This window comes from Mercenaria mercenaria, chromosome 19 (genome assembly GCF_021730395.1).
Source record: "Mercenaria mercenaria strain notata chromosome 19, MADL_Memer_1, whole genome shotgun sequence".
Classification (NCBI taxonomy): Eukaryota; Metazoa; Mollusca; class Bivalvia; order Venerida; family Veneridae; genus Mercenaria; species Mercenaria mercenaria.
The window spans coordinates 28,977,268-28,994,265 of NC_069379.1; positions in this window are offsets into that span (position 1 = coordinate 28,977,268).

Sequence of the window (16,998 nt, forward strand, 5' to 3'; positions counted from 1 at the left end):
GAGCCCCACTGGGGTCACGGCTATGACTTCTCATATGACACCAGTACTGGATTTTCCAGGAAGCGGACTCGAGAGTGGTTCCAATAAGCTTGAAGCTTTCATCATAATCGAGCTAAAACAAATTAGTATAAAATAAATAAAAATAAATATATTTGACGTAAAATAATGTTCTGGTGAAGCCGTAGAAAGATGTTGCACATTTCATTACCTTTCATAAACAGAACGAGTTACGCTGTTGCGTGCTATAATTCATAAAGATCTTAGATTTTTTTATTAAATATTTAAGACGCTTGTTTAATTGTAACAGTTTCACACTGTTACAGAACTCCTTATAGGTTTCAACGTACTGTTAAGTAATATTTGAGGTATGAAATATTAGCATACATGTCCAAACATTATTTGTCGCTCATTAAATTGTTCCAGTCTGTTACAGAACTCATCCTAATGCTTTCCAACGCCCGCAAAATTGAAATAGCGAGAACAATACATGAAATGACATGACTTAATTATATCCCACCACCGTTATTAAAATATGTTTTTTTTTTCTCTGTTGCAATGAAAATTAATCTGTAAACTACAATGAGAGGTAATTGTTAGACGGTTCGAGTTAGTGGTTAGGACGGGATGAATATCTCAATATGGACAAATATTTAAATTTTACTTTGCAAAATTAACACACATAACCTGAACTTTATTGAAAAGGTTCTTCGCTGCTGAATTAGTTGTTGGGGTAGAAAAATAATCTTGATTTGGACAAAAATTGCAATTTTACATAGCCAAAGTAAAAGTACATATTCTGCGAAATGTGTTTGGCGCCGGCTGATTCGGCAGCGAGAAACGTTTATTCATAGTTCATAAGCCTAATACATTAGGCTATTGTCAATGCGAAAGAGTGTTAGATTTCATTTTTAAGCACATTTATCCGTATTAGGATGATATCTGTCACAGACGGTCACAAAGGCTTCCAACCCTAAATACATTTGATAGGACATATACAATGTCATGTACCATTGCTATGTAAAATTTCTCACATTACCCTTTGTAAAATTTCAATTTTGAGTGCGTTCAGTCGTTAATTGTCCAGTTCTGTGACAGACGGAAACAATGCACCAAGCGCCAAATATATTTTACAGGACAGGAATATTTCATTTTGGTATTTAAAATTTCAATTTTTTGTCTAAAATGAGACCGTCATGCTGCCTACAAAATATATTTTTAATCGTTTTAGCCTGTAACATAACTCATTCGCTTATGGCTAAACGCACTCAAAACTAAAAATTTCAGAACTCATTCTCTCAAACGCACTCAAAACTGAAATTTTCAGAACTGATTTTCTCAATCGCACTCAAAACTGAAACTTTCAGAACTGATTCTCTCAAACGCACTCAAAACTGAAACTTTCAGAACTCATTCTCTCAAACGCACCCAGAACTAAAACTTTTACAACGGCAAAATATAATACATCTATGAACAATCTTCTGAACTGCAATTAGGTGTTTCTCTTCCGAATTGGTTAAGTTTAAGGCAGGATAACGGTCTCAGGTTAGACAAAAATCGAAACATAGCACGTATCTAAGCAAAAACCATTAGATAACCCTTAAGAACGAAAATTGACTATTTGTCTATTATTAAGATAACAAAGTGATAAAAAATGTCAGAACTTTAATCAATATTTATTACGATGAATAAGAATGTCTTTTATCAAGCATGTTCACTTTCAACACTTACTAAAATTTTCGCAGCAAATTACTGTAATATGTATATATTAATTTAGTTGTACTTAATTAAAGTACATGTATTGTATACACTAAATAAATGTCTGGTCTGTTAATGACTTACAGGTGTCCAGATCCGATGTTTACAGACATATGAGACGATAGATTTTATATTCTTGGAAATATTGTAAATCGGATGGCTGAAAAGAAATAAGTATGATTGTGCATATGTTACTTATGAGTAGCATCTTGGAATATTAAGCTAATTTTAAAAAATGAATAAATATGTTTGCTCTAAATTTACAAAGTATTTGTAAGAACAAAGCGAATATTAAGATCTGCATTCTATTTTGTTAAGGCTACTAGTATGTGCCGCTCGGTCTGGAGACGAGCGTTGAATCCTATCTCATTGACCTGAAAATATTTCTTCGCATTTTGTTCTGTTAAACTATTGATGAAGGCTATAGTTAGCATAATATTTGTGACGGACTGTTGGCAATACATTCGAAACTCGGTATCTCAAACTCGCTTACCTCGAAATTCCGCTTAAGTCGAAGAAATTTTCAAGTCCCGTCAAATTTCCTTCTATATATATGTAATTCAACTCCGGTAACGTCAAAATTTGACTTACCGAGACTCCGGATATGTCGAAAGGGATTTTCAGTCCCGTCAATAAAATTCAAGTGCATTGTAAACTCGGTAAGTCGAAGTGAGGAAAAAATGCGATAAAATTTCACACATCTCATCGTGAATGTGGTTGGTTGGACCCGTAATAGAGTATCTCCTTTCTGAAGAGTATTCAATTCCTACCATAAACCTACTTTGACTGCAATTTTCAGGGGGGCGTAGGTTCAAACCCCACTGGGACCAATTTTTTTTTCCCCATGTTTTCCTTTTTTTCTAGTAAGTCTTTACTTCTTTCAAGACTAATTATGGATGAATTATACAAAAGTGGAAAATTTTCATTTTATAAGCGATTTTTTGCAGTTCAATGTGAATTTACCTCTGAATCAGGAGGGGTAGAGTTAGACATCTTTAAAAATACCGAGTTACGTGCGGTAAAAGTTCTCTATTTTGCCTTCATTCTTTAGATTACATATTGTGGAAGAAATGCAGGTAGGTTTTACTATTGCCCCAAGCTTATTTTTGAATGAAGTGAGCAAAATTCAAAACAGACCCACAGGATTCGACCTTAATTTTTCAATGTTGGAGTTAGAATTCTGTCTCACCCTAGACAAAAATGATTTTTAAAGTTTTATTTTGTGTTTTATAATTGTTTAACAATAGTTTGATGTTTCTTTTATCAAAATTAATGCTGTAATGAATTCTCTGCAAACGTTTTAGATAGTGACCATCACATTGAATTTTGTCTGTTCTTGAGCGTGAGGAAATACCATAAATTATACAAAATTTACAAAAAACGGCACAGTAAAAGTTGTTTAAAATTTGCAACACAGTGTGAAACATTGTCAACATTAAGAATATACCAAGCAAATGCAATTTTTTAAACATTACTATTAGGGGTCCAATACCAAAGGTGCGGCGATAATCAAAGTGAGATGATGTCTTACTTGTTTGCACGTGCCATAATGATAATTGTTTGATGTAAATATTAGATTTCTTAATCAGCGGTCATTTGTTTTTGAAACTTTATGAAAATTGCTTTTAATTTAAACTAATGAATAAATTAGTTTGAACAGCTGGGATCTTTGATAAGGATTAATTAGAGGTAATCGCGATGAGAATGTATAAAAAATTAACTTCTTGGGGGAAAAGCATCATTCGTTCAAAATGCCAGATCGAAATGCTGTCAATCCTCCGTGAGAGAAACGTGGTACAAAAAGGAACTTTGCTCAAAAACATTTGAGGTTAGTATCATTTTCATTCTTCAAAAAACTGAAAACTTTGGTAAACACAAACTGTACGGAATCGTTTACGTGTATAGTGCCGACAGCGTATACACAGCATCACGGAAACTGCTTTTATTTTTTTATTAAAACTTCTCGTAACTAAACCAACTTTTTTCATCATTTCGTCCATACATCCCTTCTCATAACTCGAATTTCGGTTATCTCGAAATAAAAAGCACGGTCCCTTGAAATTCGAGATACCGAGTTTCGACTGTATATTCGTTTTAATGTTTATTCTCAAAACAAATGGATATTGATCAACAGTCACTGGCTCGCGGATTTTGCTTTTTCTGCGTTAACACCGTCACAAATATTTACCCTGGATGGAAAATCGCGATGATTATTTCACATTGAACCACTATTGACTGGAGCGATAAATCGCGATGGTTTTGTAAAAATACCCACAGCGACTCGCGGTGAAAAATCTCAGCTGGTAGCGCTGAATTGCGATGGATCGCGATGAATCATCGACAGTCACCGCAAAATCCAGGTATGGTTTGCTAAGGGCATTTAACAAATGAGATTACACACTATCTGGAACCACGTTTATTGTAAATATGTTAAAAACTACTTAAATTATCTTTATAAAATTTTGATTTTACCAAATACGCTTTTAATAACTTCATTGCAATAATATTTGTAATCATGATAATTTTACTTTAATCACGAAAACTTAGACTTATACGTTAACTTATAAAAGGAATGAAAATAGATCTAGTGCATTTCCTTCGTATTGGTTTGCTTCAATTATACCGGGTATATAAAAATAGCATTTTATTTATTTTCATATAATTATAAAGAACGGTCTTCGACATTAAAATATTTTAGCTACAATTACAAAAATCACACTCTATGAATTAATAAAAGTTATTCAATAGGGTATCTAGACTTAATATTGTATACTTTATTACATATATAAATATTTCGAACATGTTATACATTTTTTAACAAAACAAGATAAATTGGAACGCCTCCGACTGAAGTTGTTAAAGCCCTGTAGTGAGCTGAAGCTAGGAAAAGCGGCTGGACCAGACTCAGTATTAAAAGAATTTTTCAAATACGGGGCACAAAAGAGATTTTTTTATTCGTTTATTTTGATTTGGTCCTCATATATTTGTTCAATAAAATTTTTGACCTGGGTTATTTTCCGGAAATTGTGGACAGAGGTATATATTATTCCTATTGTTAGGACGGCCAATAATTTAACAATCACTCTAAATTCTTTAAACTTCCATTTTTATTTTTCCATAGAACCCAAATTTATATATATTCTTTTAGTTTGTCTATTCTAAATTTCTATAAAAATACCTGCATATCTTTTTCTCTTTTAAAGCTGAACTCTTTTTCTAAATTTATATATACTCTTTTAATTTGTCTATTCTAAATTTCTATAAAAATACCTGCATATCTTTTTCTCTTTTAAAGCTGAACTCTTATTCTAAATTTTCTATCTTTCTCAAATTTCTATATATCTCTTTCGATTGAGCTCTCTCTGTGGAATGCTTTTTATAAGCAACCGGTTGTAAGTTTTTATACATGTTTACATTCTATACATGAAACCAAAAAGGTTTTTCCGGGAATACATATACGCCCGCCAATCAGATTTAACCAATATGGCGGCCATTGTAAGTTGACAGTACACAGTGCATGCTACTTTGATTTGAACTAATACAAGTAATATTTGTAATAATTAATTATAAAAACCTTAACAAAATACATTTTATATTGATAATTTAACTGTTACTTATATTCAAAGTGAAACACCAATATGTTTTGTGAATTTTACGAAAAGAGTTTGGTTGTCTTGCGCTCATAATTGTGTGGGGTATTGTAACCAGCATCGCACTATACATAAAAAGAGCGATACAGGCGAACCTGGAAACTATAGGCCAATTACGTTACTTAGCACTATTGGTAAAGGTTTTACGAAAGTGCTAAATAATAGATAAGATCTGTGGGCTGGAAATAACAATGTATACATAAAAGCTCAGGCTGGTTTTAGGAAAAATATGAGCGCGATTGATACTATTTTTTTTGCATGGCCTTATTATGATTCTTTTTTTTTGATTTAACGTCGCACCGACACATGATAGGTCATGTGGCGACTTTTCAGCTTTAATGGTGGAGAACGACCTCAGGTGCCCCTCCGTGCATTATTTCGTCACGAGCGGACACCTTGGTAGAACCACCGACCTTCCGTAAGCCAGCTGGATGGTTTCCTCACATGAAGAATTCAACGCCCGGAGTAAGGCTCGAACCCACATCGATGAGGGGCAAGTGATTTGAAGTCAGTGACCTTAACCACTTGGTCACGGAGGCTCCGCATGGCCTTATTAACCATATGCTTAATACAAATAAAAAATATTGTAGCCTTTATTGATTTTATGAAGGATTTTGGTTTTGTTGTACGTGACATTATTTGGTATAAGCTGCTGAAGTTTGGAGTCAGAGGTAAATTATTAAATGTTATTAGATTAATGTATAGTAATATCAAGTCTGAAGTTAAGCATATGAATACAGTAAGCGAAGACTTCACATGTATGTTAGGCGTACGTCAAGGTGAGTGTCTTTTAACTTTTTTTTGTTTGCATTGACGTTTTCTTTTACGGTACGCTGATGATATTGTTATTTTTTTCTGAAACGGAATCTAGCTTACAAAAGGATTTTGACAATGAGTGAAATTTCATATTTACAAACCAAATGTAGGTAGGAACCGCGTGCAGATCGCATTACAAGCCTGTTTTAATCCCGGAATACTGTGACTTATGTGTTTATCTCTCTTTATTATTAATTCAAAAGATATTTGTTTAAAATCAATTTTGTGATCTACAATTTGAGGGGTTTCACCGCCGATTCGGTTCGTTGGTTAGGGCAGGGTGACAGTATCAATTTGAGTAAAATTGTATATTTACAGACCAAATGTAGGAACCGCGTACAAATTGCATTACAAGCTTGTTTTAATCCCGGACTACTGTGACTTATGTGTTTGTCCCTCTCTTTTATCGAAGATATATCTTTAAAATTAATAATATGATCTGCAATTTGAGAGATTCCGCCGCCTATTCGATTCATTTGTTAGGACATGGTCACGGTATCAATTTTAGTAAAATTTTATATTTACAGACCAAATGTTAATAGACATTTACGGATTAAGTCTACGTGGACTGTGGACACCTAAGGCGACAGATTTTTCAAGGGGACCGTCTCAACATAGTTTAATTATATTATGCGCGATATGAAAAAGTGTTTATAACGGTAATAGGGTTTGAGTTATTATATCATCACTATGCGGTAGGTGATATAAATTTGGATGTGCCTGTTTTAGCTCGACTTTTCGAAGAAAAAGTAGAGCTATTGCACTCTCTCCGGCGTCGGCGTCGGCGTCGGCGTCTCCGTTGGGTTAAAATTTTTGATAAAGTCAAATATCTCTGTTACTGTCAAAGCTGTTGACTTGAAACTTAAAATACTTATTTACTATCAAAGTCTACACAAGGAAGAACAATCCCCATAACTCTGATTGAATTTTTACAGAATTATGCCCCTTTTTAATTTAGCATTTTTGGTTATAGTTTTTGATAAAGTCAAATATCTCTGTTACTATCGAAGCTATTGACTTGAAACTTTTAATATTTATTTACTATTGAAGTCTACACCAGGAGAAATAATCCCCATAACTCTGATTGAATTATGATAGAATTATGCCCCTTTTAACTTAGAATTTTTGGTTAAAGTTTGTGATAAAGTCAAATATCTCTGTTACTATCAAAGCTATTGACTTGAAACTTAAAATAGTTATTTACTATCGAAGTCTACACAAGGAAGAACAATCCCCATAACTCTGATTTGAATTTTTACAAAATTATGCCCCTTTTTAATTAAGAATTTTCTGTTAAATTTTATTATAAAGTCAAATATCTCTGTTACTATCAAAGCTACTGACTTGAAACTTAAAATAATGATTTACTATCGAAGTCTACACCAGGAAAAACATTCTGCGTAACTCTGATTTGAATTTTGATAGAATTATGTCCCTTTTTAACTTAGAATTTTTGGTTAAAATTTTTGATAAAGTCAAATATCTCTGTTACTATCAAAGCAATTGACTTGAAACTTAAAATACTTATTTACTATCGAAGTCTACACAAGGAAAATCAATCCCCATAACTCTGATTGAATTTTTTTTACAGAATTATGCCCCTTTTTAATTAAGAATTTTCTGTTAATTTTTTTGATCAAGTCAACTATCTTTGTTACTATCAAAGCTATTGACTTGAATCTTAAAATACTAATTTACTATTTAAGTCTACATGCGTAGAAACAATTCCCATAACTCTGATTTGAATTTTGTTAGAATTATGTCCCTTTTTAACTTAGAATTTTCTGTTAAATTTTATTATAAAGGCAAATATCTCTGTTACTATTAAAGCTATTGACTTGAAACTTAAAATAGTTATTTACCATCAAAGGCTTCACCAGGAGAAACTATCCGCATCACTCTGATTGAATTTTGATAGAATTATTCCCCTTTTTAACTTAGAATTTTTGATTGAAGTTTTTGATAAAGTCAAATATCTCTGTTACTATCAAAGCTATTGACTTGAAACTTAAAATACTTATTTACTATCGAAATCTACACCAAGGAAAGCAATCCCCATAACTCTGATTTGGATTTTGACGATTTATGCCCCTTTTTAACTTAGATCATTTTGTTTAAATTTTTTGATTATTTCAAATATCTCTGTTACTATTAAAGCTTTTGACTTGAAACTTAAAATAGTTATTTACTATCGAAATCTACAACAAGAAAAGCAATCCACATAACTCTGATTTGGATTTTGACAGAATTATGCCCCTTTTTAATTAAGAATTTTCTGTTAATTTGTTTGATCAAGTCAAATATCTTTGTTACTATCAAAGCTATTGACTTGAATCTTAAAATACTAATTTACTATTTAAGTCTACACGCGTAGAAACAATCCCCACAACTCTGATTTGAATTTTGTTAGACTTATGTCCCTTTTTAACTTAGAATTTTTGGTTAAAGTTTTTGATTAAGGCAAATATCTCTGTTACTATCGAAGCTATTGACTTGAAACTTAAAATAGTTATTTACTATCGAAATCTACACCAAGGAAAACAATCCCCATAACTCTGATTTGGATTTTGACAGAATTATGCCCATTTTTAACTTAGATCATTTTGTTAAATTTTTTGATAATTTCAAATATTTCTGTTACTATTAAAGCTTTTGACTTGAAACTTAAAATAGTTATTTACTATCGAAGTCTACACAAGGAAAATCAATCCCCATAACTCTGATTTGACAAGAAATTATAACTCTATGTGGTCACACCTTTGAATTACCTCCCTCTTGACACTTCTTGACCGATGATAAACTAAATAAGTATTGAATATACCAAGTCGTAACTTTATACAATGTTAGACCTCATTGAAAGGAAGTGCAGTGACAAGGAACCATAACTGTAGTTGGTCCCATTTTTAATAATCTCCATTTTTAAACCTCTCTGGGGCATAACTCGAATACTATGCAAGATAGATTTCATACTTTACAAACTGATAGAAGTCAGTGAGAAGGAGTGTAGGGACAAGGAACCATAATCTAGGTCGTCCCATTTTTTAATTATCTACCTTTTTTGAAAACTTTATACTTACTCTAGATGCCACATTTTCTTTATGAAATTTAGTCCAAAGACAGAACATTTCTCTTTTTAAATGTATAAAAAATTAAAATACAGTTAGCTGGGATATAAAAGTCAGTCGATAGGTCATATCATAGAAATACCTTTTCAACAGTCTGAAGGCCTAGTTTCTACGTACATGTCTGTGCATCCCTTGTGTGTAGAAAAAACATAACGGAGTGAGTGTATAAACTGAAAACTGTCAACAAGAAATGAATTTCATTTAATTCATGTTTATGCCATAATACAGTATAAATGGGAAGATTTTTTTATTTTGATTATTTCCTATCTTCCGTTCATTTATCTAGTAAAAAAGCTGTCCATCTCTTCGTCCATCCACTACTGATAAATTAAAACAATAAAGATATACGAATACAAAGTCTTTAACGCGGCTAATACAGAAATAACAAGTGCTCCGCCAAGCGGGGCAATATACGCCCGAAGGATTATATCAGGGGATGGGAGCAAAATTTAAAGAACTTTACTGTTGAAGCCCAAACGAAAAGGACAACAAAGGGAAGAAATTCCCCGAAAAACTCTAAGTCCACTAAAATCATTACCAGGTACCTTAACTTTGCAGGTACCATCCATGTTGTACCACAGAAAAGTGGTATCGGGTTTTTCCCTACGGCCAATAATAAAAATGTTACAAAATAACCTATTTATAGTAACATAAAAGGGAAGTAATTCAATAAAAAATTATTGTAAGTGAACAAAAAATGGGTATGCCAAATAAAACCAAAAGCACCGCAATGCAAAGCAACATAAACACAAAACAAAGTCATGTGACCATTGACCCCTAAGTGTGACCTTGACCTTGAAGCGAGCCATGCGCTCTGCACGTCGTCTCAATGTGGTGAACATTTGTGCCAAGTTTCTTTAAAATCCTTCAAGCAGTTCAAAAGTTACACATCGCACTCGAAACAAAGTTATATGACTTTTGACCCCTTAGTGTGACCTTGACCTTGTATATAGCCATCCAAAACATGCGTTCTGCACGTCGACTCGATGTGGTGGACATTTGTGCAATGTTTCTTTAAAATCCCTCATACAGATCAAGAGTTACAGAGCGGACACGAAACAAAGTCATATGATCTTGACCCCTAAGTGTGACCTTGACCTTAAAGCAAGCCACCTGATACAGGCGCTCTGCACGTCCTCTTGATGTGGATAACATTTGTTTCAAGTTTGTTTAAAATCCTTCAAGGAGCGGAGTCGACATGAAATTGTTAACGGACAGACGGACAGACAGACAAACAGACAGACAGACAGACAGACAGATGAACACCTGTGGTATCCCAAAATACGTCCCTTCAGGCGTATAATAACAACAAAGGAATGGAGACGCAAGCTATTACGTTTTCTACAGTTTTCACAATGTTTTACCTGCTGACCTACATTTTGATCCCAACTGACCCAATTTAGATTTTTTTTCATGTTGGACGACGCCGACGATGGAATACGGATACATTGCGATCAGACTAGCTCATCTTTTCAACTTTGTCGCAGATGCGCAACTTATAATATTGAAGAACATTTCAGGAAAGTGTTATGACGCTAGATCAAATACTTTTGCGATATGTATAACAAAACATTTCTCTGGCGAGCAGACGGACGGACAGACAAATCCAAATATTATCCTGTGCAGTGACATATTAAGCCAGACCTTACCATCATTATAGGAATGTTTTCCTACCAAGCATAAATTAAAATTATCATGTTGAGACGGTCCCCTTGAAGAATCGATCGTTCTAGGTGTTCACAGTCCACGTAGACTTAATCCGTAAATGTCTAGTATACGTTACATTTATATGAAACATATTTGGTACAGGGTGATTTCCTTCAGCTTTCACAAAACTCATCCGTATAGAAGTCAACGCAAATGAGGACCTTATACGATGTTACAAGCCTTAGTAATTCGGGCTACTATGACCTAAGCTTTTGTCATTATCTGGCCTTGAAAACATATTTGTGTATATTAAGCTTCTGATCTGATCTACCATTTGAGGGGATTTACTGCCGAATCGGTTTAGCGCTTAGGGGAGGATGGCGAAATCAATTTGGAGTTGGAAATTGATATTTACAGACTGCAAATGTTACTATATTAAGTTGCATATGAAAGCTATATTTCACTAGTTTTCTTTGTTTTTTTTTCAGCTTTCACATAATGCACCCATATGCGACTCAACGCAGGTAGGAACAGCGTGCAAATCGCGTTACAAGCCTGTTTTAATCCCAGGCTACTGTGACTTACGTGTTTGTCATTCTCTACTATTGAATATATATATATATATATTTAAAATTAATATAGTGATCTACAATTTGAGGGGTTTCACCGCCGATTCGGTTCATTGGTTAGGGCATGGTGACGGTATCAGTTTGAGTAAAATTTCATATTTACAGTGCAAATGTAGGTAGGAACCGCGTGCAAATCACATTACAAGTCTGTTTCAATCCAGGGCTACTGTGACTTATGTGTTTGTCCCTCTCTACTATTGAATATATACATATTTAAAATTAATATTGTGATCAACAATTTGAGGGGTTTCACCCCTTCGTTTCGGTTCATTGGTTAGGGCATGGTGACGGTATCAAATGGAGTAAAATTTCATATTTTACAAGCCAAATGTAGGTAGGAACCTCCTGCAAATCGCATTACAAGCATGTTTTAATCCCGGGCTGCTGTGACTTATGTGTTTGTCTCCCTCTCTTATTCAAGATACATCTTTAAAAAATATTCCTATCTACAATTTGAGATTTTTTTTTCCCGCCGATTTGATTCAATGGTTAGGGCAGGGTGACGGTATCAATTTCAGTAAAATTTCATATTTACAGAGCAAATGTAGTAGGAACTGCGTGCAAATCGCATTACAAGCCGGTTTTAATCCAGGACGACTGTGACTTATTTGTTTGTCCCTATTATCTATTGTCTATTATTGAAAACATTTCTTTGAAATTAATATGGTGATATACAATTTGAGGTGTTTCATCGCCGATTCGGTTCATAGGTTAGGGCAGGGTGACGGTATCAATTTGAGTAAAATTTCATATTTACAGAGCAAATGTAAGTAGGAACAGCGTGCAAATCGCATTACAAGCTTGTTTTAATCCCGGGCTACTGTGACTTATGTATTTATTCCTCTCTATTATTAAAGATATATCATTAAAATTAATATTGTGATCTACAGTCTGAGGGGTTTCACCGCCATATCGGTTCATTGGTTAGGGCAAGGTGACAGTATCAGTTTGAGTAAAATTTCATATTTACAGACTATTATACGTTGCATTTATATGAAAAATATATAGTACTGGGTGATTTCCTTCAGTTTTCACAAAACTCATCCGTATAGAAGTCAACGCAAAGGAGGACCTCATACGATGTTTCAAGCCTTAGTAATTCGGGCTTCTATGACCTAAGTTTTTGTCATTATCTGGCCTTGAAAACATATCTGTGTATATTAAGCTTCTGATCTACTGTTTGAGGGGCTTTACTGCCGAATCGGTTAAGTGTTTAGGGGATTATAGCGAAATCAATTTTTGAGTAAATTCCTTTTTCCTTGTTTTACACGTGAGACCCATCTTCTTTATTTTATCTATTTATTGATAAGCAAACAAAATAAATAAGCAAACATAAATAATCTAAAATTGAAACTGTATTTTAAATAAGTATATTACAACACATTCTTCAAGCTGTATCACTACGGTTTCAATTCACCAAAATGGCCGCAGAAGTCCGAAAAACTGAGGAAATGATTTCAGCAGTTTGACAGAAAGTTGGAAGCGACTACCTAATAAAATAACTATTTTTTTTCAAAATAGCATTGTCTGAAAGATCGGAAAATATAGATACAGAATAAAGCTTATACCATTTTGGCATTTTATTATTTAAAGTAGAAATAAACCCTTAAACTAGGACACAGTCGCAATTCTATTTTTATCCTTTTAAATTATATTCTATATGAGCGATGGTGAGGAATTTTAAAGTTAAAAGGAAGAAATTCCCTCTTCAAATATTTTCGTATTTTTTACATGAAATGATAGATAAAGAAATGTAAATTGGGAAAATAGGTTATAAAATTATGACAAATAATTGTCGGTGTTTTAAACGTTTAAAAACAATTTCTTTATATGAACCAATGCTTGTTTTGCAAGCGAGTCCGCATGAAAGGTGTTAACAAGGCAGATAATTTTATCGATAGACCGGAGCAATGTATGCGTAAGTCCGGTATGTTTCAGAAACTGTGTAATATATAAGGGGAAATTCATACTTCCAAATGCAATGTGTAATACAGCAAAAAACTGATATCCTCAATATTTGTCTTGTGAACGCGCTCCCATGTTATATACATGTTTATCACTTGTTTGACGTCGCGGGAGTTAAATAAAGCCATTACATAAAATTGATAATACGCTAGTGTAATAAAGCTTTGACGTCAACGTCGCTTAAAGTAAAAGAGACGTTGGTCAAACTGACTTGTTTATAATAGTTTAAGAAAGTAGATTTTTTATGTTTAGGCAGGAAAAGCTAACATGTGATAAAAGGAATATTACATTTGTGACTTTCCACATTGAATTTATTAAACTCGTTGAATAAAATTAAGAAACTGCTCGGCAGAGCCTCGCATGTTATTATTTTATTCAACTCGTTTAATAAATTCAACATGAAAACGCACCCATGTAATATCCTCTATATAACATATTAGAGTGAATTTTTAATTATAGTTCAGTACCGAAAAAAATGAAAGTGATTTGATAGCTATACTTTCGTTTTGAACTTGTTAAACGCCCCACATAATAACAACAACAACAATAATAGTGATAACATTAATAATGATACACTAATTTCTAGAAGATAACACATTTAAAAAAAGACATAACAGTATATGTAAACAAATTTCTTGCGCCAATGTTTGTAGTATTCCTGTAAACACAATCTATATACATAAAATATGGCATAAAGCTCAATTTGCATTGTATACATATCTTACAGCTTTATTTGTTAAGGTATTCGATCTACAAATAGATAAAATTTCGATGCCTGGTGATCCCATGTTTTTAAATAATATGCACGAATCACTACCGTCATGTTTTTTTTTTTACTACGAATTGATAAATCTTACACTGTAATAACGGATTTTCTGTTGAAGTATGTTTGAAAACTGTGAAATAATTTTTTAAAAAAATCTATAACATATTTAGTATGTCATGGAGGAGTTTATATTTTCGTTTTTAGTAAACAATACACTTTCAAATGATACCAAAATTACACGAGCTTTTAATAGAACTGTTATATACAACTTGCTTATTTGTTGACCGGATACCTTAACACTTAAGTTAGATGATAGTGTGGTATCATAATAAATGCATAATTATATCTCAATATTTTCAAAAATGTCACTTAGCATACTGTAAGATTGCGGCGACGTGAAAATCAAACATTAATGGGTATATTTGTGCATTCGCCTGTTTTTCGTTTTCTTCTGACAATTCAGAAATGTTTTCACACTCTTCTAAACATCATTGTAGATGTAAGTAAGGACTCCCAACCTAAAAAATTGGGATATATCATTCCAATAGAGCCACATTCATGAAATGTTGTCCCAGGTGTACAATACTGCCCATTCAGATTTACATACATGCATTCACTAAACCACCAAGCGGCTTTATGGTCTAATGCACAGTTCCCACTATATGAATCCTGGTCTTTGTCATAGGTACTAAACGCTGCATTATTGTTATATGACATCCCATCCGTTGTACTGTCACCTGTAAAACACATTTTTTTAGAATTTAAGCACGTGCAAAACCAAAATGCCAAGAAATAACGTATTTGTATAGCAGAGGGACAATTTCGACATGTCGTGCATTTCATTTACAGGCACACGTGTACCCAAAATGTAAAAGGAATATGCTGCTGAAAATCCATCTAACAGTACGAGGGTGGGATAAGAAAAAAATCTCAGAACTGCCACTATCGAAAGATAGAGAAGCTTTTGTCTTTCACATGGACTTTATACAAATGTACCGTTAAGAACAATTTTTAAAATAAAACGACAGAGACTTCCAGTCAAATCTGCACTCTTACATGCACTGTTAATGATTAAACTTTCGATGTTGCTCATTGAAGACCTGGAGTGGTCTTCTGCGCATGTCCGGAAGTGATTATCAATTGTAGCGCATCGCAAAAATAAAACTGTATGCACGCTATCGGAATATAAAGCAAAGCACTGAGACTGTAAGTTTATAAAGATAGCAATAACGGCAATATGAATTGTGAAGATAAATCATAATCCTTAATTTTGATTTCTAACAAAATGAAGGCAAGAAAACTGCTAAAATAGTTTAAACTCCTTTTCAAAAAAGCTTGTATGCTAAGATTTAAAGTACGTTAAATGGTCAACAATATGTGTACATCCGCTTTCAGCATTGGTAGCTGAGACTTCAGTTATGCAAGGTACCGTCAACAGACATTCTTCATTTTACATAACGCAATGAATGCTTTAAATTGAGAGAATGAATGCCACCATTTTAGCACTATTTTTTGATAAAACAAAACACGGGTCTCTTAAAGGGACAAACCCACACATTTAAGGTGAAAAATGATTTACTTCAAAAATTCATATAGAAATTGAGTAGGCTACTATGAAAGTGACTAGTGGTACAAACTTATTGACATAAGATCTGTGCAAGATAATTTTATATACAACCAAAAATATTGTGCAAAAGTTAGTAAACAGTTTTAACGCTTTTGAAATAATGCAGACACTTTACATACTTCTTGCTTTTTGTTACCAAAATCTAACTTTTATTTTTACTTACTTTATCAACTTTAAGTGTCATATAAACATGCTATGCCAAATTTGATGGAAATTAACATGATTTAAAATTTCACACAAACTGGGGGCGAGTAGCTTTGATTTATGTTTAAATGTGTTATATGTGACATATATTTTTCAATAAGATAAAAGTCTAACACGAATATCTTATTCTTGGTTATAAGATGTACATGATTTACAAACCTATAGTTCCAACTCCTAACGAAATGTGCAATGAATAACTTGGACCAGCTGATATTGAAAAGTTCTGGAAGGTTATGTAGCCTTCGTCTCCGGAAGCAGACGAAACATGAATTCGAAGTTCTGATGGTCCCTGGGCTACCATTTCATGAAGATATTTCAGCCCTGAAATGACAGACCTATACGTGTTCATTAGTCCTTACCTTGTTAAATTTCTATAATAAACTTGTCTATCTTCAAATTTGTACAGACCAATTAACTGTTAAAAGGGGTATTTACCAAAAACGATACTTGCCGAATGGAAAACAGTGCAGATCATGATCAGTCGTGTCCGGCATGGTAAGGGTTAACTGCTTAATTCAATATGGAGAGCGCAGATCTACATATCGCGGGGTCGTGAGTTCGCACCCGGGCGAAGCGTATTCTCTACGTGACATTGTGTGTGTGAAATTATTCATCCTCCGTGGCTGAATAATGTGGGTAAGTTGACAGTTGCCTGCAGCGAACAGGTACAGAATCCAAGAACTCTGGTAAGAATAACTGCCAGCCATTACATAACTGAAATACTTTCGAAAACGGTGCTTAACCCAAAAGAAACAAATTGGTACAAAATTTGGGTCCGTCTTTTTATTCACTGAACGTCTTGAATTACGATTGT